This window comes from Chlorocebus sabaeus, chromosome 10 (assembly GCF_047675955.1).
Source record: "Chlorocebus sabaeus isolate Y175 chromosome 10, mChlSab1.0.hap1, whole genome shotgun sequence".
NCBI lineage: Eukaryota > Metazoa > Chordata > Mammalia > Primates > Cercopithecidae > Chlorocebus > Chlorocebus sabaeus.
This window is the reverse complement of record NC_132913.1, coordinates 61406170-61424991: the sequence shown is the minus strand read 5'-3', so window position 1 is coordinate 61424991 and position 18822 is coordinate 61406170. Positions and strand designations below refer to the sequence as shown.

Below are 18822 nucleotides of genomic sequence, written 5' to 3'. Positions count from 1 at the left end.
CTAAAAACCTTTATATGTTTATCCCACATGAACCTTTTTCTGTTTTTCAGATAATTCAGCAAAAATATTTATAGGTTCCATAACTGTTGATATTGAAGAGTTTTTTAAAGAAGTATTCCTAAGTTAATATAAGGTTCCCATAAATCAGCCTTTAGTGTAACAAATATATATATTTGAATATCTAGCATATGGACATGAAGTTTTGAATATTTAATAAACTGAAGTCAGTATACTATACTGAGTACTTATGCGTAACTATTTTCAAATGTTTCTATTAAACTTTAATGTATTGTACAATAGCCAGTCATTTCTCACAGTTTGTCAAACTGTAACCATAAAGTTACACTTTAGGAATTTAGTTTTTAAGTTTTTTTTTTTCTTTTTTCTTTTCATGGTAATGTTTTATCCTGGATATGTGTAAAATAAACTACTTACAGTTAAAAAATACATACACTCCTGTGCATATAATTTCCTGCCCATTCATTATGCTTTTAACTTAAGCATTATCTTTGGTTAAAATCGCTACTCACATTTGCTTTTTAAAATACCTAATGTAGTTTTAATATAAGTTATATAACTCAGATCATAAACTAAACCAATACAAAATAAGACAAGTAAGAAATGGATAAGATATGGCATCTTTCTTGCTATACTCATTCCTTTCTGGTGGAAGTGGAACTTTTGAAAATAAAAGGTAATACTGTTTAGGAGCAAAGTTTTAATTTTGTTCTTATTGAAATAATTGATAAATTGCTTATTTCTTTGTAAATTTGTACTTAGTTTCAGAAGTCAGGAGTTTATCAAGTTTGTACAAGTTTTTTGGAACTAGTTTTACAACATAAAATAATTTTGCCATCTTCTCATTTTGTGATTAGACATTTAAACCAAACATAAAGTTTAGGTTAAAGACGTTGAATAGAAAATAGCATATATACTATATATGTGATTTGAAATGTACTTTGTTCATAGGCCCATATAAAGACAGTTTAAGTTAGCTGGCCTAATGTATGCAGAAAGTAATAACAATTTGATCATATCAAGTGTATGTTTGTCTTAAGGAAGTAGAGTATGTTTACTGTATTTTTTCTTGCTCATGAATTAATTAAATTTCTATCTTACTTTTCCAGATCCACCAGTTCCACCAGGCTTTGAAACTGGTGATTATTTATAGTGTTCCTTTGTGGAAGGAGTGGATTTATAAATTAAAATTGTCTTGTTTTACCAGTGTTTATTTTGATTTAGTTTATTCATAAAATTAGTTTAGTTCTTCCCAGAGAGCTGTGTTTTGATTTAATTAATAAATAGAAAATAGGTGTTTTTAACTTTTGCATAGGCTTATAATATGCCACCAAACATCTATAATAAATACTGAAATAAATACCTGTATTTGGCTAATACCTATAATAAATACTGAATGTTAATGAAATTATTACATAGCATTGAACCTTTAGGTGTAAAATGAGTTTGGATAAATTAGCTGTAGTTTAGTAGCAATTTGAAATGTACAGCTTTTTTATGTGGTTTAATTCAATATTTTAAAAATAGGGCTAGTATATTTGAAATCACTAGAGAATTAGTTGAATTGGGGAAAAGTCAACAACTTTTTATAAATTAAGTTTTTTTGAGATCTATTCTTTCCTTTTAATTGATATTAATTTCCTGAGTTGATATTAATTTTCTGATTAATCATTTTAGGTTGTGTCTGAAAAAATTTTAAGAACTCCAAATGTACTTGATTTTATTAAGCTGGCTGACTTTGTCAAAAGTCTGGAAAAAATTTAAGAAATTCAAATGTACTGGATTTTATTAAGCTGGCTGACTTTGTCAAAAGTCTGAAAAAAATTTAAGAAATCCAAATGTACTTGATTTTATTAAGCTAGCTGACTTTGTCAAAGGTCCATTGCTATTTGCTTAAGGTTTCTAGCTTTTGCAGCAGAGGATAATAGTGCTCTTAAATTGGATTTATGCTAACTTTTAAGAAACATATTTGTTCCAAGCAGTCTAAGAAGTGCAGAGATCCATGTCAATATTCAGAATTCATATTTTCCTTGAACAGAAGGTTGTGATAAAATGGTACATGGTGTGTTTTCATTGCCTGTTGAAAGACTTTCATGCAGTTAAAATAAGCATTTTGATGGTGGTTGAATTAAGAGTTTTTGTCAGTCTCTTCTCATCATGGATGATTAGACTAAAACGTCTGCTTGTCTTGACTTGAGATCACCACAGCTTCAGATAACATGCTTTGTGATTGAAGGTCGAAATATTTTGAATTCTAATAGGCTGCCAGATGAATTGCTTGAAATAGACTGTAAAATTTCAAGGCTTCCTTTTCCATCTGCTGTGAAAAGAACCATTGGGAATGGTTGAGCTTGATGATCATAGAATTACTGGATGGTGATTCTAAAACCCTCAAAGGGAAGTTGCTATGGAGATCTAGTTCCAAACTGTGAAATGATTCACCTTTGAAAGGCTGCAGGGTCTGAGAAGCTGAACACATCATTGTTCAGGTGGTCATTGGTTAGGAAATTGCTGGTGCCTGTGTAATCAGCACTCCTGTGGTAGTTAACGACCTAAAAAGGTTTGTTCTGAATGATGTGGGACAACAGCAATGTGCATAAGATGGCTTCTCTCAATCATGGTTTGCTCAGCCTGGTGCTTGTAAAAATACAGCAAACTAAATAGCACAGAAATGAATTGCTTTATTGAGGGAATCTTTTGAAAACAAAATTTTGAATTGATGAGTTTAGCATCTAAAATAAAATGGTTCTTTTTGAAAATAAAGTTTTTGCAGAAACATGTGTTGTTTTCTTTATTTTAATTCATCCCCATACCTCCCACTTTTTGTGATAAAAAGCTCTTTGTCTTTCTAGGTGTAAGACCCTTACCATGATGAAATGTTTAGCTTTTAATATCCTAGAGTACTATTTCAAGAGCCTTCTTGCATAAGCACAGGGGGACCTGAGAAGGAGTTTAGAAAAGCCCCTAGTCATTGAGAATGAGTCTAGGAAATCCCCAAATCATTAGAAGTAGAAAGTAATTAATCCACTTATAGCAAATTGTTTCCCTTCAAATTGTTTTTTATTTGCCTATTTGTGACATGTATTTTAAATTGATATCTTTTCCAATTTTTGTTTTTATTAAATCAACTTTCGTTGATTTAATAATTTTTGAAATTCATTTAACAGCAAATTATTATAAACTGCTATTCTCCCATGTTAAGATTTCAAAATAGGTAAAATTCAATCTTAGTTAATTTCCTATCAGCCTATAATGGTGAACTTTAGTAATCAAGTATGAAATCTTATCAAAAATAATGTATGTATATCAAGTTTGTCTGTATGGTGTTTTCTCCAGACAACATTAAGGTAAAATATACATGTAACAAAAATCATATATTCTTAGTGTACAGTTTGATGAAGTTTATTGTACACAGTTGTAGATCTACTATCACAGTCAAAATACACAATGTTTCAATCATCCTAAAATGTTTCTTTGTGTCCTTTTGCAGTCGATCCTCTCCCCTAACCCTTATCCTTAAGTACTCACTGATCTGCTTTCTATTGTTGCATTTTTATTATATTTAAAATTTCATGTAGTATCATGTAGTATATAGTTTTTTCTGTTTGACCCTTTTTAAACCTAGCATAATGTTTTTGATATTCATTCATATTGTGTACATTAATACTTTCTTATTACTATGTAGCCGTTAATATTATCAGTTTGCTTGTCCATTCATTAACTGGTGGACATTTGAATTGTTTCCAGTTTTTATTGTTATGAATTATTTGTGTAGAAATGTTTGTATGGATATATGTTTCTATTTCTTTTGGGTAAATATCTAGAAATGGGATTGCTGAAGTGTATGGTAACTGTATGTTTAGCTTTATAAAATACTGCCATACTGTTTTCCAAAGTGACGGTAACATTTTGATTTCTCACCAGCAATATGAGTTCCGGTTCCTCCGCATCCTTTCTAACACTTGATATTGTCAATTGTTTCTAGTTTAGGCATTATAGAAAATACTTCATTGTGGCTGTCATTTTTATTTTCCAGCCTATTAGTAATGACTATCTTTTCATTTGCTTACTTCCAAACTGTATATCTTCTTTGGTGAAGTGACTGTTTAAATCTTTTGTCCATTTTTAATTGGATTGTTTGTCTTATTTTGAGTGGAAAGAGTTCTTTACATATTCTAGATACAAATTCTTTGTCAAGTATATATTATATGAAATTTTCTCCTAGTCTGTGGCTTTTTTTTTTTTTTTTTTTTTGATTGTGTCTTTCAAAGAACAAAATTTTTCATTAGGATGTTCATTTTATCAGCTGATTTTCTCTGATATTTGTGTTTTTTGTGTCTGGTTCAGAAGTCTTTACCCAGCGCAGTGTTACAGATATTTTCTTTTGTTAAAGTTTAATATTAAATAACTTTAGCTCTTACATTCGGGCCTATCATCTTTCTAGTTAATTTTGCATATGGCATGGGGTAAGGTGTTAATTTTCTTCCATAGAGATGCATAGTTTTTCCAGAATCATTTGTTGAATATTTTTTCTCTCACTGAATTAACTTGGCACCTTGTCAAAAATCAATTCACTGTTTTAGGAGGTCAAATGCAGGTCAGTTTATGCACTCTATTCTGTTCCATTGATCTATTTGCTTTGGCAATACTATACTGTCTTGATTACTATAGCTTTAGAGTAAGTCTTAAAATTAGATAGTGTAGGTCTTCTGACCCTTTCCCTATTTTTTAAGATTTCTTTAGCTTTTCTAGTTCCTTTGCATTTCTGTATAAATTTAAGAACCTGAAAAAAAAGCTTGATGGAATTTTTTTATTTTTGACTTTGTATTGAAACTGTCAGTGGAGACTACCAATCCATTAAGGTGATAAATTTTTAAATTTATTTGGGTCTCTTCTCAACAGTATTTGATAGGTTACAGAGTATAAATCTTATACATATTTTGTTCATTTTATCCCTAGGTATTTAATATTTTTCTGCTATTATAAGTGATATTATAGGTTAGTTTTAGAAGCCCTTAATCAGGTTGAAGTAGTTATCCATTATTCCTAGTTTGCTGAGAGTTTTTATCCTGAATAGGTGTTGAATTTTGTCAAATGAATTTCTTTTATCTATTGGAATGATCTGGTTTTTCCTTTTTATTCTATTAATATGGCAAATTACATAGACTGATTTTTGAATGGTAAGCTTTGTTATTCCCAAGATGAACTCACTCTATCATTATAAATAAACCTGTGTGCTTTTGAATTTGATTTGCTAAAAATGTTTTAAAGGATTTTTACATCTGTATTAATGAGGGATTATTGTTTCTGTGGTTTTCTTTTATTGTAATTTTTGTCAGAATTTGATACCAGGGTAGTATGAACCTTGTAAAATCACTTGTGAAGTATTTTCTCTTTGATTTCCTGGAAGAATTTATGGAGGATTCATGTTATTTCTCCCCTAAATGCTTGATAAAATTTACCATTAAAGCCATCTAGGCATGGAGTTTTATTTTTTATTTTTATTTTGTTTTTGTGGGAAGGTTTTTATTTCAGATCCAATTTCTTGAACCGATGTAGGACTATTCTTATTTTCTATTTCTTCTTAGTTCAGTTTTGGTAATTTTTGTCTTTCTAGCATTTTGATTACTTCATTTAAGCTGTCAAATTTATTGGGCATAAAATTGTTAATATTCTCATTATATGTTTAATGACTTAGGACCTATAATGTCTCCTCTTTCCTTTGTGATGTTAGAATGAAGTGTAATTTTTGTCTTTCTTTTTGATTAGTCTATCTAGAGGCTTATCAATTTTATTGAGCTTTTTAAAGGACTATGGATTTCACTGATTTTTTTTTTCTTTGTTCATTTCCTATTTCACCAGTTTATTCTCATATCTTTTGTTATTTCCTTCTTTCTACCTATTTGGGTATTTTAAAATTACTTAAGACCTTTTTTTTAATAGGTGCTTGCAGGTTGTTGATTTATAAAAAAATCAAGTTGTAAATTTTTATCACAGATTTCAAATGAAGTTCTTAAAAATCTTAACTTGAACAAATATAAAACAATTTAAAAACCTTTCTTTAAAGGCAGATTGAGAAAAAAACAGGCTTAAAAATATGTTTGTTATTAACAGAAAGAAACATATTTAGGTAAAAGTAATAAAAACCTCACGCTGCATAAGTAATGCAAATAGTTCTAGTTATCTGATCATTGTACTAAAAGCAAGTACTTAAGGTCTTTAGCTCCAATCTTTTGTTCATTTCTTATTGCTGGAATTTTATATTCATTTCTTCTTGTTAGATGACTAAACAGGATGATGGTAGATAGTAGATAGCCTTATCTGCTGGCGATCTGACGTTTTTCACCACTTTGCCATCTTGTGGTTTAGAGTTGTGTTAGTCCATTTTTGCGTTGCTATAAAGAAATACCTGAAGCTAGGTAATTTATAAACAAAGTAAGTTTATTTTGGCTTATGGTTCTGCAGGTCCTATAGGAAGCATGCCACCAGCATCTGCTTCTGGTGAGGCCTCGGAGCTTACAGTCACGGCAGAAGGCAAAGGGGGAGGCGGCATGTCACATGGCTAGAGAGGGAACAAGTGAGATGGAGCAAGAGAGAGTGCCACAATTTTTTTGAACAACCAGACCGCACTCAACTCAGAGCAAGAACTCCTTATGGTGAGGACAGCACCAAGTCTTTCATGAGGGATCTGCCCCCATGACCCAAGCATGTACCACCAGACCCCACCTCCAACACTGGAGATTACATTTCAACATGAGATTTGAAGGAGACAGAACAAGCAAACCATATCAAGAGTTTTCAGGTTGTCTGCACTGATACTTGAAGTTGTAGTGGCACTGTTGCTGAGGTGTCTGCTGACCTTGGGTATCATCTCCTTGATTTTTCCTTATCCTCTTCACCTCTGTCCTCTCTAGACTACCTTTGGCAGAGGGTCCCTGAAGAATCATGGTCTGTCTCTTCGATACCTACTCTGCCCCATTGGCCTGCCTTGTTCTCTTGCCCACTGGTTGTGGGTACCCTCCAGCACTTCTCCCCGAGTGCAGGGTCTCCGCATTGGGAGGTAGGAAGGTGGGAACTTTTCCTTCCCTAGGCCCTGCGTGTTGGGCCTGGCCTTAGGGAGCACTCTTTTCGCCACTCTCACTATTATGGTAATTCTGCTGGCAGTTGCCTGGAGGACCCCTAGGAGGTAGATAGGGACTTATAAAGATACAGTCCCCTGCATATTTACTGCCTTGAACTGCAACTCCACCAGGGCCTGCGGTGCTGGCTGCCTCTGCATTCTTTTCTCCTTCAACAACATCAAACTCCACATCTCTCCAGCTCCGCCACTGCCAAGCTAGTTCTTGGGGTTATTCTTTATGGCAGTATGGTGTACAAATACATCTCACTTGGTGTCATTCCTGTTGATGAATCCGTATCCGTTTCTTACATTGAACCGTTTTACTGTTCCCAAAACTTTCGTAGTGATGACCTTCTTGTCCCTGCTGGTCTATATGAGACCGACTGGGCCCCCGCTCCCCGCTGCCTCTGGTGCTGGGCTGGCGTTGACAGCGCCAAGGGTGGGGGGAGAGGGGGCGCCGGCGGCTGCTGGGTCTCCCCAGTGGTTGCGGAGGTGGTGAGTGGGCCTGCGCCGGCTGCAGCTCCTCCCATGTGAAGCCCTGAAGCTGTGATGGGTGGGGGCTGCTCTCTGGAGTCCACTGTCCTCTCCTGCTGCCCATCAAACGCCTATTTGGTTTTAATTTACTTTTTCTTTCTCCAGTTTGTTAGGGTGAGAACTCAGATTATTAATTTTGGAGGTTCTTTTCTAATATGATTATTTAAAGTTATAAACTTCTCTCTAAGCACTGCTTTAGCTGCATCCCACATAAGTTGATAGGTTATATTTTTATTATCCCTTAGTTTAAAGTATTTCCTTGTTTTTCTTGTGACTTCTTTGATCCCTTGATTCTTAAAACGTTTGTGTATTTCCAAGTATTTGGAGCTTTCCTAGCATTCTTACTGTTATTGATTTCTAATTTAATTTTTTTGTAGTTAGGGATCATCCTCTGCGTGGTTTCAGTTCTTTTAAATTTGGGACTTGTTTTTTGGCTATGCATAGTCTAGGCCAAATGAACTACATGCTTTTGAAAAGAACGCGTTTTGTTATTATTGAATGTAATGTTCTATAAATATTTCGTTCAAGACGATTAATAGCGTTGTTCGTATCTTCTGCGTTTTTACTGATTTTTTCATCTAGTTCCATCAATTTAGTTAAGAGAAGGGTATTAAGATCTCCAGTTCTGATTGTAGAATTGTTCATTTCATCTTTACTTCTGTTAATTTTGGCTTCCTGTAATTTGAAGCTGTTATTAGGCACATATACATTATGTGTATATTATGCCTTATGTGAATATTATGCCTTTTGGATGAATTTTTTTTTCATTAAAAAATATGCGGTACTTTTTATTTTAAAATCAATTGAATCTGATATTAATACAGCTACTATAGCCGTCTTATACTTACTGTCTTCCATCCATTTACTTTCAACCTATCCCTGTTGGTTGGTTTGGAGACAGAATCTTGTGCTGTTATACAGGCTAGGGTGCAGTGCCACAGTCACAGTTCACTGCAGCCTCAAACTTCTGGGCTCAGGCAATCCTCCCACTTCAGCCTCTCAAGTAAGTAGGACTGCAGGCTCATGTCACCATGCCTGGCTAATTTTTTAGTTTTAAGTTTTTGTAGAAATGGGAGCTTGCTATGTTGCCTAGGCTGATCTTGAACTCCTGGCCTCAGGCAATCCTTCTGTCTCAGCCTCCCAAAAGTGTTGGGATTACTAGGGTGAGCCATTGTGCTTGAAATGTCTTTATATTAAAATGTATCTCTTATACAGAACATATGATTGTGTTCTATTTTATTATCAATTCTGATAGTAAACATCTTTTAAAGTGCTTATTCCATTGCCTAATGGACTTTATAGGTTTGGATTTGTAAATTTTTATTTGTGTTTTATTTGTTGCTTCTGTGGTTTGTTCCTCTGTTTCTCTACTTTTTTTTTTTTTTTGATTATTTCAATATTTCTTAGGATTTTATTTTAACATTCATCTTCGATTCCAACTAGATTTCACTTTTTTTAAGTGATTGCTCTAGTGATTAAAATATACATCCTTAACTTTTCAGTTTGTTTACAGATGCCTTTTAGTTTTTTTTATAGTTTACAGTTTATATTGTATCACTTCATGTAAAATATAGAAAACTTCCAAGTTTATAATCCCATATTCCCTCCCTGTCTTTTATGCCATAGTTGTGTGTAATACTTTACACATATTGTAAATCCCACAATTTAAAAAACTGAGATAAAATTTACATTACCTAAAATTAACCATTTAAAAATGTACATTTCGGTGGCATTTAGTATATCATAAATGACTTTTGTTTAAACATATTTGTATTATGAGGAAACCATGAAAAGAAAAAACAAAAACCCTTTTGCACTTACTTAGATATTTGCCATTTTTGATGCTTTTCTTTCCTTTCTGAGAATCTGAGGTTCTACTTATCATTTCTTTTAACTTTGAAGACCTTTTTATAGCATTAATTGTAGCACAGGGCTGTTGGCAATGAATTATCTTAGTTTTCTTTCATCTGAAAATGTTTTTATTACAAGATTCATTCTTTAAGAATATTTTTGCTGTATATAAAATTCTTGGTTGACAGGTTTAATTTTTTTTCTGCACTTTAAAAATATTGTTGCACTCTCTTCTGTCCTTAATTTCTAATGAAAAAAATCAATGATTAATTGAAACTTTTTTTTGCTTCTTTCAAGAATTGCTCTTTACCTTTGACATTTATGTCATACCTCTGTTATTGTATGTCTTAGCATTGCACTTCAATTTATAAATTGCTTTCAATAAATTGTGTAAATTTTTATTCATTAATTCTTCAAATTTTTTTTCTCCCCATCTCTTTCCCCTCTCCTTCTAGGACTTTAATTATATGCATGTTGGGGCTGGGCGCAGTGGCTTACATCTGTAATCCCAGCACTTTGGGAGGCCGAGGCAGGCAGATCACGAGGTCAGGAGTTCGAGACCAACTTGGCCAACATGGCGAAACCCCATCTCTACTAAAGATACAAAAAATTAGCTGGGCATGATGTTGCATGCCTGTAATCCCAGCTACTTGGGAGACTGAGCCAGGAGAATCACTTGAACCTGGGAGGCGGAGGTCACAGCGAGCTGAGATTGCGCCATTGCACTCCAGCCTGGGCTACAGGGCGAGACTCTGTCTCAAAAAAAAAGAAAAATTATATGCATGTTGGACCATTTTATATTATCTAGTAGGTCCCTGAGGCTCTGTTCATTTTTATTCTGTCTTCTGTGTGTTCGAATTAGTTTCTGTTGATTTATCTTTGACGTATTCTTTTCCTTAGTCATCTTAATTTGGCTGTTATATCGATAGATAGATAGATAGATAGATAGATAGATAGATAGACAGACATATTGTGTTTATCAGTTCTAAATTTGTCTCCCTTCCTCCCTGCCCTCCTTTCTTCTTCTCTTCTTCCTTCTCTCCCGCCATTTCTATTTCTCTGCTGGGAGTGCCTATCTCCCAATTCATTGTGTGCATAATTTACTTTTATTTATTGAAGATAGTTTTAATAAGCACTTAACATTTTTTCTTAGCTACTTCCACCATCTGGATCATCTCAAATTCAATCTCACTTGTTTTCTGATAGCATTATGCTTGATTTTTCTTAGGTAATTTTGGATTGTATCCTGGACATTATGAATGTTACGTTTTGGTGATCCTAGGTTCCAGTTTTTCTGTCATATGTGTAGGGGGTTTGTTTTGATTTTTGGTTTTGTATTAGTAGACAGTTTGAACTACAATCTCTACTTCTTAGATGGCAGCTCCAGTCTCACTTCACTTCGTCTTTAGCTGATCTGCTTTGAGTCTGCCCACCTCTTTGATTGAGTTCTGGTATCAAAGAGGTGAGTAGACTGAGGGGATTTCATCTATTTTTCCTGTCTCTTTCTCTTCTCTTTGCATTCTTCCATTGCTACAGTTTCCCTAGCTTTGGTTTTCTGCTTCTCCAGGACAGAAAGACTAATTTATCTGTAGCTTGCCCTGTGTTGACAATACTTGGTTGCAAGCTAAAAGCCTTGAAAAGATGAATTTCCTTCATATAACTCCCCTTCTTTGAGCAGGTACTCCTAACCAGTCTTTCTGATTTCCTTTGCTCTCCAGTGCCTTTAGGTAGCTGCTTTTTGTATCTTGTCTGTGTTTTATAGTGTTTTTCCCCACCAGGATGGTCAGTGGTAGTTTTCCAGTGAGATCTTACTGTGCCGTTATTGAAAATGAAAGCCCTTGGTTGGAATTTTAGGCTACCTAATAAGTCAGTAGCACTTCTTATCAGTTTTATACACCAGTACTTTACTTCCTATAGTGATAGCATGCATACTAAGACAGTGGGTTTTGAACCTTAAGGAAAAAATATTTGTGATTTATAGTTAATTTTAACTTACTACCAAGTATAATAATCTTATGTTGATTATTACACACTGTTTAATCTTTAGTATTAATTTATTACCATCATACCTTAATTACTATGTAATACAGTTTTACCACGTGAGTAACTGAAAATTATAAGGATTACATATATATATACACACACACACATACATATATATATATATATATATATATATATATATTTTTAGGGGGGGGATGAAGTTTTGCTCTTGTCGCCCAGGCTGGAGTAAAATGGTGCAATTTCGGCTCACTACAGCGTCTGCCTTGCAGGTTCAAGCGATTCTCCTTCCTCAGCCTCCCAAGTAGCTGGGATTACAGGCGTGCACTACCATGCCCAGCTAATTTTTGAATTTTTAGTAGAGACAGGGTTTCACCATGTTGGTCAGGCTGGTCTTGAACTCCTGACCTCAAGTGATCCACCCACCCCGGCCTCCCAAAGTGTTGGGATTACAGGCATGAGCCACCACTCCTGGCCTAAGGATTGTATTTCTATAAATTCTGAATTGACTTGTGCCAGAGTCCTATCTCTCATGTAGCCTTTGAGGATGAATTGAAGAAGATGTAAAAGATTCAGTCCAGTATGATAGTGACTAAATTGTAACTAGTTTGTATTTACTGATGTCTAATGGGGCACTTTTTTTTTTTCTGGGGATAGGCTAAATGTTGTGTTGGCTTGTGGGTTCTTTCCCTCTCTTCTTTTTCAGTTTACTCAACATTTCCTTAAGACATAATTATTGACTCCTTCTAATGTTAGTTAATTTTTATCTTGCATAACAATTATTATGACACGATTATAAAAGAAGATATTAAGTGAATTCTTAACTAAATGGGGGTTATAGGAGAAAGGAGGGGAACTTTAAAATATGTTTCCCATAAAGAAGGCCCTTATTAAATTCCCCTAAAGAAGTTAGTACAGTCTTTCAGCAGGGTAATTTGGGGCCATAAAGTGGAGTAGTAGTTGGGTAAATCAACAGTATAAGAAATATAATCTGCCACAATTTTGTGCCCCCATACTTTAAAGATAATAGTTATGATTTTCACTTAGATAAATTTTGTGGACATCTGTGTTATTACAGAGCACAATTTTGTAGATATTTAAAATCATATAAATGGCAATACTTAGCAAAATGACAAAAGGAAGCACTATTGCACGGTGCTATGGTAGTAATAGAAATGACTTTCCTCTAGGAAATCAGAGACCCATTCAAGTAAACATTTACCTAGATCTGTGATACACCGAAGGAATTTGAATTGGCTGCCAATCTTTGTTGTTGTTGCTGTTGAGAGTTCATGTTCAGATCATGTTTCCCAAGTATGTGAACCAGTACTGCGACTCCCACAGTTGGGTTTCTAAGGAGAGCTTCCTTGTCTTCTTGTATCTGCTTGCTCAAATCTGATATCTGTTCTGTCTAAGAAACTCAGTCTGTCTAAGAAACTGCTTCTCAGAGGCCCTGTCATATTTTCTTCCTGTACAGGAGGTAAATTTTGGTCCCACTTGTAAATAATTTGGCTTATTTTTAGTATGTGAATTGGAATGTTCTGAATTAGGTCAAAAATTAGATGTTCAACAGTTAGCTACAAATTTATCAGATACTATCTTCTGATAAGTAATAGGAGGTGTCATTTGAGGTTTTTTTTTTGAAATGGAGTCTCACTCTGTTGCCCAGGCTGGAGTACAGTGACATGATCTCTGCTCACTGTGACCTCTGTCTTCTGGGTTCAAGCAATTCTCCTGCCTCAGCCTCCCAAGTAGCTGGAGGCTACAGGCGCATGCCACCACGCCCAGCTAATTTTTTTATATTTTTTAGTGGAGATGGGGTTTCACCATGTTGCCCAGACTGGTCTCAAACTCCTGACCTCAACTGATCAGCCTGCCTCAGGCTCTCAGAGTGTTGGGATTACAGGCATGAGCCACTGCACCCAGCCTGACATTTGAGTTATGAATAGTAAATCATTTGCTAGACAATGAATAGAGGAACGACATTCTCATTCGTTTTTTGGTTTTTTTTTTTTTGAGATGGAGTCTTGCTCTGTCTCCCAGGCTGGAGTACAGTGGCGCATCTCGGCTCACTGCAAGCTCGGCCTCCCGGGTTCACGCCATTCTCCTGCCTCAGCCTCCCGGGTAGCTGGGACTACGGGTGCCCACCACCGTGCCCAGCTAATTTTTTATATTTTTAGTAGAGATGGTGTTTCACCGTGTTAGCCAGGATGGTCTCGATCTCCTGACCTCGTGATCTGCCCGCCTCAGCCTCCCAAAGTGCTGGGATTATAGGCTTGAGCCACCGCGCCCGGCCAGCATTCTCATTCTTGTAAAGTGTGTTTCTTTTTGTCTCTGTTACTGAAATTATTTAATTTGACAAGCTAATCCAGTCCTTTGATAGGTGATACTCTTGCATGTGATAAATGCTTGAACATTATTTAAACAAATTATTTTATGTTTAAGAAGGAAAACTTAAACTGGATAGAATTTGGTTAGATGGAAGGGAACAAGAATTTCTTTGGCATGGACTCTCCAGCAAAGGTGGGAATAGGATCAGCATTTGTTCTATACTTTCTTTGTGTCAGAAATTTTGCGTCACAATTTTTTTTCAGTACATATTATCAGTGTTTGGAAATGAAAAAACCTTTGAAAAAGATTGTTGGCTATATGACCTTGGGCAAGTTAATGGCCGAACTCACAATTTCTGAAGACAGGACTGTTGTTGGCCTGAACATACCCTTTCTTTCACCTCTTATGTCAGTTGGATGTATTTTCCTTAGACATATTTGTTTTCTGAATATACCTTATGCATTTCACCGTTATTTTTTCTGTATCCCATTTTAAATATGGTACAGTAGATACTCATTATTACAATGTTTTATTTATGGTAGGAAGCGTAATATAAGAGTTGTGATACTTTCAGTTACAGTAGAATTCCAGTCCAAAATGGCTTAAAAAATAAAGGTAGTCTATATATATTGGCTTGCAGTTACTGAGAAGATAACATACATGGTTTCATGCAGTACATGATTAGTGCATTGTCTCAGAACTTTCCCTAAGGTCTTAATTTCTTTCTGTCTCTACCTTTTGGCCAGCTTTACTCATCTTTTGGCTGATTCCTCTGATGGTTGTAACATGGCTTCCTGCATTTCACCGGCCATGTGGTTTTTAGTTCACATCTGTCAGAGGAGAAAGAGTGACCTTGTTCAAGTCTTGCAATAAATTTTGAAATTTCCTCCATTGGGCCAGCTTAGATCACATGCCCAATCCTTCAGTAGTCACTGTGGGCAGATAAAATAATCTTACCTGAAGTTACCTAAATTCCTAAGCGGCAGTTGGGGAGCTAGAAGAGAGTATAGATAGGATATAGAAAGATGCTGATGCCTAAACAACAAATGCTCTAACTATCAGTGATAAACTTGAAATTGTTATTGATAATTCTGTGAATTTGGAGAGGGGAGAAAATACCTGTGAAATTTTACATTTAAAATATTTTAAGAACCTATTTACTTTGATTATTGACTGGAAAATACATTTATCTTATCTTGGTAATACCTCGTAATACTGGTTTAAAACATCACACTATTATGAGAGTTAGAGCAGTATAATTCTGATGAAATTTCTTTACCACAGTTGTAATAAAAATGTTTCTTCTTCATTAAATATGTGGTGAAGCTTATTGTTTGTGAAAATGAAACCGATATATTACTTTGTGGGATCACCAAACATAAAACAGAATGGTATCCAAACCCCTTCTTAGTTCTCTGTATTGTGTAGTTGCCAACTCTAACCTTGTCCATGTGGGAGAAAGTCAGGGCATAGGACAAACTGAAACTTTATTAAATGCCGTGTGTATTAGTCTGTTCTCATGCTGCTATGAAGAAAATACCCAGGACAGGGTAATTTATAAAGAAAAGAGGTTTAATTGACTTACAGTTCTGCATGAGACTGAGGAGGCCTCAGGAAACTTACAATCATGGTGGAAGGCATCTCTTCACAGGGCAGCAGGAGACAGAATGAGTAAAGGGAAAAGCCTCTTATAAAACCATCATTATCTCGTGAGAACTCACTGTCATAAGAACAGAATGGGGGTAACCACCCCCATGATTCAGTTACCTCCCACCAGGTCCCTCCTACCACACATGAGGATTGTGGGTACTACAATTCAAGATGAAATTTGGTTGGGGACACAGCCAGATTGTGTCACTACATTTTAAAAGTTTCATTTCTATTTATTTTTAAACAGTTTATTTGGTTAAATAAAGCAGTTTTGTACTCTAAATGAAACAACTTTTTTTTTTTTTTTTTTTTTTGGATCAGCTTTCTAAGCAGGCACCCATACATTTATTTATTTGTTTATTTTTATTTGTTTTTGAGACAAAGTCTCACTCTTGTCCCCCAGGCTGGAGTGCAATGGCGCAATCTCAGCTCACTGCAACCTCTGCCTCCCGGGTTCAAGTGATTCTCCTACCTCAGCCTCCCAAGTAGCTGGGATTTATAGGCGCCTGTCACCACGCCTGGCTAATTTTTGTATTTTTTAGTAGAGACGGGGTTTCACCATGTTGGCCAGGCTGGTCTTGAACTCCTGACCTCGCATGAGCCACTGAGCCCGGCCTATTTATTTTTAATTAATAAAATTGATTTACCTTATATTATTGCTATTATCTGTCATCAAGTTCTATCAGTCTTTTCTGGAAGTACTTCTCTTCTTTTTTGCCTTATTCTATTTTCACTACCACTTAACTGACGTTACTAATAAATTGTTGCTGGGGCTCTGTTTTTCTGATCAGTGTGACCCTGTAATCACTTGTCTCAGACATATGTTTTCTTTGAAATGCAGAATCCCAGGCTTCTCCCTAGTAATCCAGAATCAAGGAGAGGGCTGGGAATCATCTGCACACTAGAAGATTTTTTAGAATAACTGTTATAGTCTTTTCTTCTTCCAGTTTCTTCCTTTAAGAGCAGTATTCTTTTCTTTGTTTGAGACAGTCTCACTCTGTTGCCCAGGCTGGAGTGCAGTGGCACTATCAAGGCCCAGTGGACCCTCGACCTCTCGGGCTCAATCGATTCTCCACCTCAGCCTCCTGAGTAGCTGGAACTACAGACATGCTCCACCATACCCAGTTAATTTTTGTATTTTTTGTAGAGATGGGGGTTTCGCCACGTTGCCCAGGCTGGTCTCAAACTCCTGTACTCAAGCAGTCCGCCCGCCTCTGCCTCCCAAAATGCTGGGATTACAGGAGCAGTGATTCTTCACCATAATTATATCACTTAGTGACTCTGCCCCAGTACTTGGTTTCCTATATCACAGAGGGGTTAAAAATCTATTTTTCACAAAACAGAAAATAATTATGTGTATTTTGTTAAATTTCTAACTTAAGTTTTATCAGCATTATAGTATTACTTAGAAGTATATATTGTTGCCATGGTTTAAACATATATACACAAATAAAAATCTACCAGTAGCTGAACATTAGTGAATATTCAGTTTTGTCCTATACTAACTGTAAAACAAAAAGATAACACATAAGCATACAGTTATTAAATAGGAAGCAATAATACCTTCATAGCCTAGTATGGGACAAGGACTTAAGGTCCACGAGTATTGCCGTTATTCCAGAGGACCACATCTTTGGCATATCACCTTTAATTGTGATATGGCCATTGAGAAATTAGATGTATCACTGCTTGAGGGTCATTGCATTTGATTATGTTACTGCCTGTTGTAAAACATTCATGCCTTCCTGGGAATTCCATTTTCTGCCTGGTACTCAATGCTCTTCATTGTTAAGCGTTAGTATGTTTTCCAGTGCTTTCTTTTCTGTTCTAAATTTTCCTCAGATATATCTACTCTGTGTCCTGAATGTACTTTATGTATTCCACCCTTGCCTTTGCTGTACCTCTAGCTAAGTTTTGTCCTTTAAGGTCCATATCCTCTGTGAGCTCCCTCTGTCGTCCTTTTGCTCACGTTTCCTGCCTTTGAGATTAGGAGCCTTCTTCATGTAGGGGTCATTTTTTGATGCCATGGTTTAGTTACATATTCTTGTCTTATTTCTCCAACTAGACTGTAAACTCCTTGACAGTATGGGTCATGTCATTTAATTTCATCTTTCCCTAAATACCTAAAATGTGCTTTTTACATAGCAGTCAGTAAAAGAAGGAAGGGTATCAGTTTCATTGCTAAAATTTTTTTCTTTAGTGTAAGCTTATCTAGATGTGGTCTAGTACATTTTTTTTGACTACTTTGGTTGATTAAGAGAATATGCAGGGTGCAAATGTATGTATGTGTGTCTGTCTATCTGTCTGTGTGTGTGTGTGTGTGTTTTTTTTTTTAAAGAGACAAAGTCTTAGTCCGTCACCCAGGCTGGAGTGCAGTGGTGCCATCATAGCTCACTGCAGCCTTGAACACTTGGGCTAAAGCAGTCATCCCATCTCAGTCTTCCAAGTAGCCAGGACCACAGGTGTGTGCTGCCATACCTGGATAATTATAGGCATGAACCACTGGTCCTGGTCAATGTATGTTTTTATTGTCTTCATCCAAATCTGTTAGTCAAGCAGTAAGGTTTTAGATAAATGAAAATAAAGTTCTTATATTTTACTGTTTTGCATTTATTTCTAGGCCACTGTGTATTTTTCTTTATGCTAGTCACATGCATATTTATATATAGCATGTGTATAAGTAGGCCTATGTAAGTTATAGGCATATAATACATTTATGTTTACATTGTTAGTTTGCTTTTGTTACTATTACTTGTGTTGTCTCTTATACTTTTATTCAGGATTAAAACTTAGCTAGCAAAATATTATATGGCATTGTATTAACTGTGTATGTGATATAGTTGGATGCATTCTTATAGGTAAAAATTTATATGAAGAAATGGAAATCTTATTTAAAAAATAAACTGCACTATTTAAAATAGAAACCCACCTTTTTAACATTGCAGCTGAGTTAAACAAATAATCTTTCCACCATTACCAAGAGGTGCTGTAGTTAAAAATACATTTATACATATTATTTTTAAAAACCTAGTTAACTTTAAAATATGTAAGTTTTCTTGTCGTTTAGGGTTCTGTGAAGCTGATCATCAAGAGGGTTGCAAATCATTGGTGGTTTCTATTTTCAGATTTCCACATCCCGGAGTAATTTGCTTTAATTTCACCCAATTTAACCTATACTTCACACCATCACCATTCAGCTTTAATAGCTATGTTCTATGCATAAGAAAAGCAGATAAATGTCCACAATTAGGCTGCAAATGATTACAACTAGTTAGGGCTTTATGAAGACAAAACTTAAAGGACCATGGCGCCAAACA

General features: G+C 35.4%; 1 protein-coding gene and 1 pseudogene across 2 annotated transcripts in view; one reads left to right on the top strand and one right to left on the bottom strand.

Moving 5' to 3' along the window:
- OLA1 (Obg like ATPase 1) overlaps nt 1–18822 on the top strand; it is a 175213-nt gene that overhangs the window by 67900 nt on the left and 88491 nt on the right. The window lies entirely within an intron of this gene.
- LOC119625041 (Y-box-binding protein 1-like) lies at nt 6707–17532 on the bottom strand (annotated as a pseudogene).